Genomic DNA, 12658 nt, shown 5'->3' on the forward strand with positions numbered 1-12658 from the left:
GTCGTTGTAATGATTGCGTTGTAATGGCATGCGATCTAAGGCATGCGTTGTAAACGCTGTTTCTCATATCCACAGGATAGTGAATATTTATGGTCCCAGTTTGCAGCAGTGGATAAGTGAACTCTACTTGATACTCTCTCCTTAGCACCCCCAGACCAAGTCACCTGAAACAGACCCCTCCTGTGCCATCCTGACCAGCTTTCATTGACCCCTCACGGGAGGACTCTTGTCATATTTTTATTTGCTTTATTATGCTGGAATCCTTGTTTTACCATCTTCCCTTCCCACCTCTTTCCCTTTTATGTTCATTCTTCTTTCTTCTCTTTTGTATTCCTTCCCGATTTCTATTGGGCCAAGAGTATGCGCTTAGAACGCGGTGGTGAACGTTGCAAGGGGCAATCGCCACCGGAGCATCTCTTTTTCTGATGGTTTGGTGGTGCGGCGCCAGTTTCCATATTTACAAGGTGCCGTTTGCAAATATGTCCCTTTCCGCTGCAGTCCTCTGGGGCAAAGGGGCGTGCAATGGGTGTTGCTTTGGGCGTTCCACCACAACACCCATTGGTTTTGGGGCTCTGCCCCAGATTTACAAGGTTGAGGCAGTGCCACAAACTAACGCCATGCAAGAGCAGGCGTTAGAATGGCACAATGAGGAGAGATTATTTAGTTTCTCTTGTTTTTGCTGTTTCTGTGTGCTGTCTTCTGAAGCACACATGGAAAGAGCAAACCACCACGAATGATTACAATCGTTTAAAAATATGATGCAGCCACATACGGCGCATCCCTGCCTTTTCTAGTAAAGCTGCCCCTAAACTTAGCGGTTGGGCTGGGGATGTGATGTGGGGATGCGGGAGTGAGAAGACGTGGCTAAAAAGCTCCTGTTACACGATGTGGCTTCTTGGAAATACTTGTCTGCGCTGTTACAAGCCTCTTCCTCGGCATTCATTGATCGCTGCTGTTTATTTGGAAACTCTGATTTGACTTCTGGTCTGAGGAATGAGTAGGCGCCCCCCACGCCTAGGGGAGGGGCGCCCTTAGTTGCACCACGGAGCCGAGCCTCCTCTTCTGGGGGGCTGGTAGAAGAAATGAAATCATTGAGGGGGCGTCTCCTACACGTAAAGGAAACTGAAACTAATTATGAAGTTATTTAAGGCGTTGTCCCAGGGATCTCGTCCTCTTTGTCTCCTTGGATACCTGGGAAGCCGCAGGAGCGTCTGAAACCACCCACCCACCCGGCAGAAGAGCAAGGCGGAGTGCTGACAGATAACAGCAAAGGGGCATGCACTGCAATAGAGGATCAGCGACTGGATGGACCCCAGGAGGGGGTAGGATGGAAGTGTGCAAAGGGTAGGCAGGGAGGGGACTGACCTGCCGGTGGTCCTGGACTCTACTGCCCTAACCCGCAACTTATGGACTGAGTGATATTTTGGGGAGGCTGCCTGTGTTCAGGTACCCCGGAGGGCCGGTGCGCTATGCGGTGCCCAGGATATCAAGTAATGAACTGTTTGCAGCGCGTTGGGGCCTGCCGGCACAATGTGCACAGCGGACTGAGTTGGGCAAATTCAAGCTTTGCGGTGCCCTGGCTTTCAAGTAATGAACTGTTGGCTGTAGCGCGTTGGGGCCTCCCGGCACAATGTGCGCAGCTGAGTGGGTCAGCCGAGTCGGCCAAATTTGATATGTGGATGTCGCAAAAATCTGAAGCTGTGAATAATGATATATCCAAGTACAATGCTTTTCGCTCGTAAGATACAACTGTTTGCCGTAGCACGCTGGGGCCTGCTGCCACAATGTGCGCAGCTGAGTGGGTTGGCCGAGTTGGCCAAGTTTTAATTCTAGTGTAAGGCCAAGCGGAAGTTCAAATGTAATGTCATGCCTAATTGACTTTCTGCCTTTGACATGTTAATGTCGCTAGAGTTTGATGCTGTGAATTAATGCTATTTATCTAAATAGAATACGTTACTCTTGTAATGGTTTGTGGTGAGTCACCTGATTTGATATGAATAAAAGTCTACGCCTTGGACACTATAACCTGATTCCTACAGTTATTGGGCCCAGTGGGGGCAGGAAAGGGATCAGAAGTGGGGGAGGAGGGAGTGTTACATTGTGCGTGTACTATGTTAGACATTCTCGCGCCTGCGTCTTCTGTAGAAGCCAGAACATTACAATCCCGTGCCGTGGTGCTCGGGGCTCTGATGAAAAGGGGATTTCCATGGCGACTGAGAACTCTTTGTCTGAAAGGAGGAGGAATGCTTCTTTCATTTGAATAAACAATGAATTGAGTCGCGCAGCGCCCTCTGCCCAAGCAGATGAGCGCCCTGGAAGGGCCGACGTGAAGCCACAGATGTCTGAGGGAGTGGGTGCACCCCCTCGTACAGAGAGAGGTCTGAGGGAGTGGGTGCACCCTTCTCTTACAGAGAGATGTCTGAGGAGAGTGAGTGTGCTCCCCTCTTCCAGAGATGTCTGAGGGAGTGGGTGCACCCTTCTCTTACAGAGAGAGGTCTGAGGAGAGTGGGTGCACCCCCTCTTACAGAGATATCTGGGGGAGTGGGTGCACCCTTCTCTTACAGAGAGAGGTCTGAGGAGAGTGGGTGCACCCCCTCTTACAGAGATGTCTGGGGGAGTGGGTGCACCCTTCTCTTAGAGAGAGAGATCCTGAGGAGAGTGGGTGCACCCCCCTCTGACAGAGAGATGTCTGTGGTAGTGGTTGCACCCCTCTTTTACAGAGAGATGTCTGAGGAGAGTGGGTTCACCCCTCTCTTACAGAAATGTCTGAGGAGAGTGGGTGCACCCCCCTCTTACAGAGAGAGATCCTGAGGAGAGTGGGTGCACCCCCCTCTGACAGAGAGATGTCTGTGGGAGTGGGTGCACCCCTCTTTTACAGAGAGATGTCTGAGGAGAGTGGGTTCACCCCTCTCTTAGAGAGATGTCTGAGGAGAGTGGGTGCACCCCTCTTACAGACAGATGTCTGAGGAGAGTGGGTGCACTCCCCTCTTACAGAGAGAGGTCTGAGGAGAGTGGGTGCGCTCCCCTCTTACAGAGAGATGTTTGAGGAGAGTGGGTGCGCTCCCCTCTTACAGAGAGATGTCTCCTGGCTGCCACATTAGCCCCTTCTGATGATGCTAAGGCTTGGTCCCATACAAATCCACGCGCTCCTCAATGGCGCCCAGTCGATTGGAGCTTTGATGAAATCCTATAATATGGAAGTAAAAGGGTGAGTGTGTGGAAGCAGCAAAGCTGCAGCTCTCGTGGCCAAGGGGGCCCCAGTGGACGTCTCTTCAGAGCAGGGGCATCGCTTCGTCAGTCAGTCCTTGAGGGTACTGCCCTTAGGGACTGATGTGGTCCCACATAGCTGGCCCCCACTGAACCCACCACGGCTCTGTCCCGTGTCATTTCCTCCAAGTCTTCCAATAAATGCAGCCTCGGGTTTGAGACCACAGATTTCACCCAGATCTCTCCACCCATGCATGAACATGCAGGTGGGTCAGAAGGGGCGGAGAGGGGGGCTTTAAAGAGTGTCTGAGTACAGTCTCAGGTGAGGGTGGCGGTAAATCCTCCACCGGAAACCCCATATTCTGGTGGATTCTGGCAAGAATGTCTGCATCATATCCTCATGGACATATTTCCCGCTGTGCTTGGAGGTCTGTCCTCCTCTTCCTCCAGATCTGAGCCACATCCTGAGAGAAAGTCGGTCCCTGGTGCTGCGATTTCCATGGACCTTTTTGTAGCGCCAATGCTGTCTGATCCCGGTGTGATCCTGGGGGTCCCAGGCTCGCAAGAACCCCAGCTTCCCACTCTCCTCCATCAAGAAGACATGAGAACCAGAAGCAGGACGTGCACTTGTTCATAGTAGCCTTATATGGCTAGAGAGTGGGCGGAGCTACTTTCAACTTCCTGTGCTTTCTCATGTCGGATGTGAGATCACCTCATTTTCTTTTTATTAAACATTTTTATTGGGTTTCAAACGATTCGAGATCGATACAGCTTGTTGTTGACTGACAATCCATACTAAGCATTGGAACTCAAGTCACGTGTGGAGAGTCAGTGGGCCCGATTCACAGAACTAACTTAAGACAAAATCCTAAACTTACTACCATTTTGGTATTCACAGAAGGCACTTACTCATTTTGGTATTCACAGAAGACACTTACTCACTTCGGTATTCACAGAAGTTAGGAGTCCTAATTTTTGGACTCCTAAAAGCCTTCTGTGAATACCGAAAGTCTTAAAATTAGGATTTTTCTCAGTTTAGGAGTCCTAAAGTTAGGACTCCTAACTTTACTACCACTAAACTGAGAAAAATCCTAATTTTAAGGCTTTCGGTATTCACAGAAGGCATTTAGGAGTCCTAAAGTCGGAGTCCTAACTTTACTACTACTAAACTGAGAAAAATCCTAATTTTAAGGCTTTCGGTATTCACAGAAGGCATTTAGGAGTCCTAACTTCTGTGAATACCGAAAGGAGTAAGTTCCTTCTGTGAATACCAAAATGAGTAAGTGCCTTCTGTGAATACCAAAATGGTAGTAAGTTTAGGATTTTGTCTTAAGTTAGTTCCATAGTGACCAGCAGTAGCTTTGGGGACTGAATTTGTGACGATGCATTCAGTGCAATTGGTCTGTAGGAGGTCAGCTGTGTTCAATCTTAGTCTGGCTTTAAAAACGACTCTAAAAGAGATTCACAGAGTGAGCCCGAGAGTTCCCCACCTTCTAGCGCCGCCCCAATCATATCCTCCACCCGAGGTGCCCGGAGAGTGGAGAAGGTGCTACAGTATTCTAGTGGTAGGTGATCTAGACCTGGGGCTTTGTTGCGAGCCAAGGCTTGAATCGCCTGTTTCACATCTGTGGATGTGAACACCACATCGAGGGAGGTCCTATCAGGTGGGGTAATTCGGGGCAAAGGAAAGGTGGTGAAATATTGGTCTACTGTTTCTAGCCAGGTCTTCCCGGGGCTCCGCACACTTCATTGTAGAAGTCATAGAAGGCCCGCATAACGTCTGCCTGGGAGCGAACCGTTGCACCAGTGGGAGTGACTATTTCAGCTATGAGTCATGTCTTGACATCTTGGCGGATAAGCCAGGCCAGCAGTGACCCCATTCTGCCCCTTCTCGATGCACCCTGGTGGCGTGCCCCCTAAAATTATACCGTCGCAGCCTCACAGGTCTGCTAATACGTCTGCATATGCAGTCTTTACATCCGCTATCTGGGTCAATGATGCAGCACCAGCCTCCGCCGCTTGGATCAGGGCTAACAATTTGAGTTCTGCCTCAAGTATACATTGATCAAGTGTTGCGCAGACCCCGGTTATCTGCCGAATGCATGCCCTCTTATGACAGCTTTAAAGGCATCCCATTCTAGCATCCTTGAAGATGCCGTATTGGCATTTTTGGGAAAGTAGCTCCGGGTGACTTTTTTCTGGGGAACAACCTTTACAACGCAACTTTTACAACGCACTACACTTACAACGCATTTTTTACAACGCAAAATCCATTACAACGCATTCCATTACAACGCATGACACTACAACGCATTTTTAAAAACTACCTTTACAACGCATTCCATTACAACGCATACTACCTTTACAACGCATACCATTACAACGCATAATATTACACTACACTATCCAACACTTACCCTACTGTTGCACCCCCTGGAGTTAGAATAGTAATTTTTACCCCTGTACCATCCAACACTTTCCCTACTGTTGCACCCCCTGGAGTTAGAATAGTAATTTTTACCCCTATACTATCCAACACTTACCCTACTGTTGCACCCCCTGGAGTTAGAATAGTAATTTTTACCCCTATACTATCCAACACTTACCCTACTGTTGCACCCCCTGGAGTTAGAATAGTAATTTTTACCCCTATACTATCCAACACTTACCGTACTGTTGCACCCCCTGGAGTTAGAATAGTAATTTTTACCCCTATACTATCCAACACTTACCCTACTGTTGCACCCCCTGGAGTTAGAATAGTAATTTTTACCCCTATACTATCCAACACTTACCCTACTGTTGCACCCCCTGGAGTTAGAATAGTAATTTTTACCCCTATACTATCCAACACTTACCCTACTGTTGCACCCCCTGGAGTTAGAATAGTAATTTTTACCCCTATACTATCCAACACTTACCCTACTGTTGCACCCCCTGGAGTTAGAATAGTAATTTTTACCCCTATACTATCTAATACTTACCTTAAATGCAATTTAATATTATGCGTTGTAATGGTATGCTTGTAAAGGTAGTATGCGTTGTAATGGAATGCGTTGTAAAGGTAGTTTTTAAAAATGCGTTGTAGTGTCATGCGTTGTAATGCAATGCGTTGTAATGGATTTTGCGTTGTAAAAAATGCGTTGTAAGTGCATGCGTTGTAAAAGTGTGCGTTGTAACGACATACATCCCTTTTTTCTTGCTCATGACTTAATACTTGGTCCTCAGGGCAATCGTGTGGTAGCTGCCAGGTGAGGACCGGAGAGGAGGGTGTGGGGACAACTGCAGGTGAGCACAGGAAGCATTCTAGTCGCGCTTATAGGTTGTGCGGGATGGAATGGAATGAGTATAGTTTGACCACGGGGTATCTGCTTCACCAGGCATTCACTAGCGACCAGTGGCGCACTCAGGTACTTTTCATTCTGTCTGTGTGCTGGCCAGAGAGCGAGGGGGAGGATAGGATCTATCCATGGAGAGATTGAGCACACAAGTGTAGTCCCCTCCCAATATCCATGGTGATGTGTCAAACTGGACGAGGATGCCTGAGAGGGAGTACCAGAATTTTCCCTTCTCATTGTCTGGTGCATAGATGCACCTATGAGTATAGGCTGGCCATCCAGGAGCCCCTCCAGAAGAGCAAACCATCCCTCTGTATCGACCACCATGCGGTGTCCTGCAATGGGACCTCAGGCCGAAGCCACATCAGTGCTACACCCGCATATGCTGATTATGTGGTTGCGCTGAAGGTGCCTCGCCATCGCTTGCACAGTCTGTCTGATTTCCCTGCTGTAAAGTGTAGTTCTCGCAAAAGGGCTATCTGTGTCTGCTGTCATTTAATGCAAGAGTATACAGCGTAGCGCTTGAGCGCAGTGTGCATTCCTTGCACATTTAGAGTAAGGACACAAGCTTCAGCCATGGGTGCCATGATGAAACTTTGGTGGAGTAGGAGTGGGGGACACTGAGGGGGACGCCTTGCAAGCCTCACACGCTCCCCGACTGTTGTAGGTTTCTGAGGTCTATGGCACCCGCCCGACTTGTGGTTGGGGTCGGTGTGTAAGGGGGGAGTCAAGTGACAGGTTGAGAACTGGGGAGGGAGTTGCTCCCAATACTGGGGGTGATTCGTACTTGTGCCCTAGCTAACAATGTGTGTGGCCTATGAGGAATCAAGGATGATTTTGAGGCTGAGAGCCCATCTAAGTTGTCCTGCTGGTACTTTAATTATATCTTGATTCTAATACAGATAAGTGAGGGAACTTGGAGGGAATTGGAGCAACTAGGGCCAACATTTTAAATGAGCTTGTCCGCTGTTTGAGGGGTCACTGACTCTGCTCGAGAGGTGTTTGTGTCACTGACGTCTTTCGTGGATGTGAAGATATGAGGACCCCTCTCGCCGTCTGAGGCCACTGAGGCTGGACCTAGATTCTCAGCCACCTGCAGGGCCTTCCTGCACTTTGTACTGATCTGTTCTGAGCTGGGGATCCTGTGATGGAGACCTGAGGCAGGGATTTGGAGTGTGGCTTGACTTTCTTTTCGCAGCGACGCCCGTCCCACGGTTCTCGTGCTCGGTCTCTTCGTCCTGGTTGCTGGTGGGATATTCCTGGAGATGCTGCTCAATCCAGTCAAGGCTGGGTCTGTGAAGAAGGTGGTGGTTCCTCGTGTATTATCTTGAGGTGTGCTGGGAACAGCAGTGAGTACCGTATCCCACGTTGGCGGAGGTGGCGCTCTACTTCCAGGAAGGGTGATCGTTGGCGTTGCACCGCTCGGTGGTAGTCAGGGAAGAGCAGGACGTGTTTGTCCTCTACTCGAATGGGTCCATTTTGCCTTGCTGCTCGCAGCCCCACATCTCTATTGCATAAGGGAAGGAGTTTCCCCAGCAGTGGTCCAGGGGGGGCCCTGGTGTGCTAGTTCCACCGAGAGAAGAAGGCTGTTCATTCTGAGGCAGTGTGAAGGATCTAAGCCATGTCTCCACATAACTGATGGGGTCCGCCACATCAACCCTCTCCGGTAGGGCGAGGACTTGAATATTGATCCTCCAGAGCGCCCTTCCAATTCCTCCGCTCGATCCTCCAGCATCGCAGCCCGACTCTGTCTTCCTCCTAGTGTCTCTTGCTGTGACTTTGCTACGGGCTGTAAGGTAGAAAGAGTTTTCTCGCCATCTGTGACCTTCTCTGCCAGTTTGCGGTGGTCATCGTGGAGTAGGTTGAGGTCCGTGGCTAGGCCCCAAATATGGGATCCAGTCCAGTTTGTCGGACATGGAGAGGGTGGCCAGTTCCTCCGTGCCCCCTTGCTGGCTTTTGGTGCCTTAGGAGGGGCTGTGTATTGAGGCGGGCACCTGAGACCCAACATTTGAGCGAAGCCTCCCCATGGTCCAGGGGAGGAGGAGAGAACACCTTGCTGTGCTCCACCGTGACAGCTCGCCGGGGCTCACTCAACAAACGGTGGTACCTTGTCCCCTTCTCCATGTGTCCACATGGGCCAGGTCTGCCGGCTGGCTTCTGCGGGTGGGGTGGGGATCCCTCCCGGTGTGTCACAGAGCGAGTATTGCCCGAGAACGTCCACCGCGGGAGGCTATGACTGTATCAGCAGTTGGTGTTGTCCATAATTTGATAGGAACGCCACGAATGTGAGGGGAGGACGCGGCTCTGATGACGAAGGTAAACATGGCTGAGACGAGCAGCAGACGACGGCCGGGGGCCGTGTGCAAGGGCAGTTTATATCTCTGGGGGGAAGTGATGGGGGTGCTTGCATGTGAGGGGTCCGCTGCACGGGGGAGTCAGGGGGTGCGTGTGAGGGTCATCCACGGGCAGGGCGGGGTCCCATTATTTTGCATTTTGGTGTCACCCCATGTGATGGCGTCACCCGCTGCGGTCCGCACCCCCGCGTCCCCCTAGTGACGCCACTGAGAGGAGTCACCGTGTGATGGTTAGGGGCGTCCGCGTTGTTCTACAGGCACTCCACCACTTCTGTATCTATTGCTTCTCCCCGCACCAGGTGTTCTGGTTTTGGGGGTCTACGCATTGAATATTTCCTCCCTCTGGCCCACTACCGTGTGGGGTGCCACATGGCGGGGTGAGGCGCTCTGTCCCCGATCACCGCTTCCACGTGGCCTGGGCCTCGCCTCCCGGTGCAATCCTCCTCACCTGCCGCTTGTGGATATGTCCTGCTGGTCTGGGGTCATGTCGACCGGGCCAGAACACCCCAGCCCCCCGCGGGATTGATTCCAGCTGCTGGTGCCGCTCGCCTATGGCTCTGCTTCACGCAGCATGGGCCCACCCTTCTTGGGTGGGGCTCTGGGGCTTTGCTTCCACCATCTGTCAGCGCGATCTGCTCTGAGCACATCAGTGGTCAAGGTGTCCGCGGCTGCCCGTCTCCGAGCCCTGCTGCCCCTCCCTCCAGGAGGGCACCGCACGATGGGCCTTCCTTGGCACTCACAGCAGGTCGGACTTCAGCACTCGGTCCGGGCCTCCTCTCTCGCCTCCGGCAGGTGTTCACTGGAATTTGAGGGGATCATATCGAGTGGGCTGGGGTGCCTTCGCCTGCACCTCCCCTCCGGGTTGCTCACCAGCCCCCGGGGGGCGCCATGTTGATTGAGGCCGCATGCCTCGCCTCTTCCCGGCGCTCCCCCAGTCTCAGCTCGGATGGAGTGAGTCCACTCATGTACCGTGGCACGGTGGCTCTCTTTGGTGCCCACCAGTGCGGATGGTGGGCGATGGTCAGGCTGACACACAGAGCTTCAGGCGAGCACTTCCCACCATCTGAGCTGAGTCGGCCTCGCCCCCGAGATGACCCCATAAGTAATGACTGGGACAGGTATGTTAGCATGTGCCTCGCGCACCAGAGGTCTTGACTAGCCACACGTGCTCCGGAATGCAGCTGCTCGGTCCATCACCCTCGCATGGAGGAGACACGGATGACACCCACACTAGCGCACACGCATTGGCTTCCGGTGGAAACAGGATTCTTTTGAAAGCTGTGACTCCTGTGTGCAGAGCCATTGATCAGCGCTCGTCAGAGTCCTTAGCAGACACATCTTCCACTCACCTCCTTCCTAACGCCTCCGTGTGTCTCACTCACATCCTCTCTGCATGACGTGCTTGTGCAGGTTTGGAGACAAGGCTTTCTAAGTCACAGCCGCGAAGGCTCTTTACACAGATTGTCATGTTATTGTGAGGAAATGTGTGTATTATATGGTGTGGTGGTGACACCTCCCCGTGTAATCCACTTACCATCCCCTGTAGGACAAGAAGGCTTCGTTTCTCAAACCTACAGCTCAGCCCCTGGGCAGCTGTAGCTCTGAGCATTCAATGCTTACACAAAGGAAAAAGGGTAAAGCAATTGAACAATTCCAAAACAAATGAAAAAGAAATTGAACAAGACAAAAAATAAATCTGACACCAATTTATAAATCTATGCGGTCTTTTTATGCATTTTTAGACACCACAATCAACAAGGGCCACCAGAGTGTTCCAGAGATATAGAATTTAAAAGGTACATTAACCAAAACATTTCACTCAACCGCAGACAAGTATTGACAAATTCATCAAAACAGTTTTGACCAAAAAGTTGACCTAGCTGTATTACAGTCCCTTAGAGTCCCTTTAAGTGACCAACTCCAGCGGGGAGCCAGTCAGGGGGCCCAGAAGGTCTCCAGAGTCAGTTGCCTTTACAGGTGACGCAGTCTGCAGGCAGTTCTGGGCACTTCGTCCCTAGTACGATCGATTCCTATGGAAGTGGTCCTGATGCAAGGGATGCAGAATGCTAAAGCTGCTCATGGATGCTGTAGATATGATGCGGTCAATGCGTTCCTAGTACGATCGATTCCTATGGAAGTGGTCCTGATGCAAGGGATGCAGAATGCTGAAGATGCACATGGATGCTGTAGATGCGATGCGGTCAATGCGTTCCTAGTATGATCGATTCCTATGGAAGTGGTCCTGATGCAAGGGATGCAGAATGCTGAAGATGCACATGGATGCTGTAGATATGATGAGGTCAATGCGTCCCTAGTACGATCGATTCCTATGGAAGTGGTCCTGATGCAAGGGATGCAGGCTGCTAAAGCTGCTCATGGATGCTGTAGATGCGATGCGGTCAATGCGTCCCTAGTACGATCGATTCCTATGGAAGTGGTCCTGATGCAAGGGATGCAGAATGCTGAAGATGCACATGGATGCTGTAGATATGATGCGGTCAATGCGTCCCTAGTACGATCGATTCCTATGGAAGTGGTGCTGATGCAAGGGATGCAGGCTGCTAAAGCTGCTCATGGATGCTGTAGATGCGATGCGGTCAATGCGTTCCTAGTACGATCGATTCCTATGGAAGTGGTCCTGATGCAAGGGATGCAGAATGCTGAAGATGCACATGGATGCTGTAGATATGATGCGGTCAATGCGTTCCTAGTACGATCGATTCCTATGGAAGTGGTGCTGATGCAAGGGATGCAGGCTGCTGAAGCTGCTCATGGATGCTGTAGATGTGATGCGGTCAATGCGTCCCTAGTACGATTGATTCCTATGGAAGTGGTCCTGATGCAAGGGATGCAGAATGCTGAAGATGCACATGGATGCTGTAGATATGATGCGGTCAATGCGTCCCTAGTACGATCGATTCCTATGGAAGTTGTCCTGATGCAAGGGATGCATGCAGCAAAAGCTGCTCATGGATGCTGTAGATGCGATGCGGTCAATGCGTTCCTAGTACGATTGATTCCTATGGAAGTGGTCCTGATGCAAGGGATGCAAAATGCTAAAGCTGCTCATGGATGCTGTAGATGCGATGCGGTCAATGCGTTCCTAGTACGATCGATTCCTATGGAAGTGGTCCTGATGCAAGGGATGCAGAATGCTGAAGATGCACATGGATGCTGTAGATGCGATGCGGTCAATGCGTTCCTAGTATGATCGATTCCTATGGAAGTGGTCCTGATGCAAGGGATGCAGAATGCTGAAGATGCACATGGATGCTGTAGATATGATGCGGTCAATGCGTCCCTAGTACGATCGATTCCTATGGAAGTGGTCCTGATGCAAGGGATGCAGGCTGCTAAAGCTGCTCATGGATGCTGTAGATGCGATGCGGTCAATGCGTCCCTAGTACGATCGATTCCTATGGAAGTGGTCCTGATGCAAGGGATGCAGAATGCTGAAGATGCACATGGATGCTGTAGATATGATGCGGTCAATGCGTCCCTAGTACGATCGATTCCTATGGAAGTGGTGCTGATGCAAGGGATGCAGGCTGCTAAAGCTGCTCATGGATGCTGTAGATGCGATGCGGTCAATGCGTTCCTAGTACGATCGATTCCTATGGAAGTGGTCCTGATGCAAGGGATGCAGAATGCTGAAGATGCACATGGATGCTGTAGATATGATGCGGTCAATGCGTTCCTAGTACGATCGATTCCTATGGAAGTGGTGCTGATGCAAGGGATGCAGGCTGCTGAAGCTGC

The sequence above is a fragment of the Triturus cristatus genome, chromosome 6 (genome assembly GCF_964204655.1).
Source record: "Triturus cristatus chromosome 6, aTriCri1.1, whole genome shotgun sequence".
Taxonomy (NCBI): domain Eukaryota; kingdom Metazoa; phylum Chordata; class Amphibia; order Caudata; family Salamandridae; genus Triturus; species Triturus cristatus.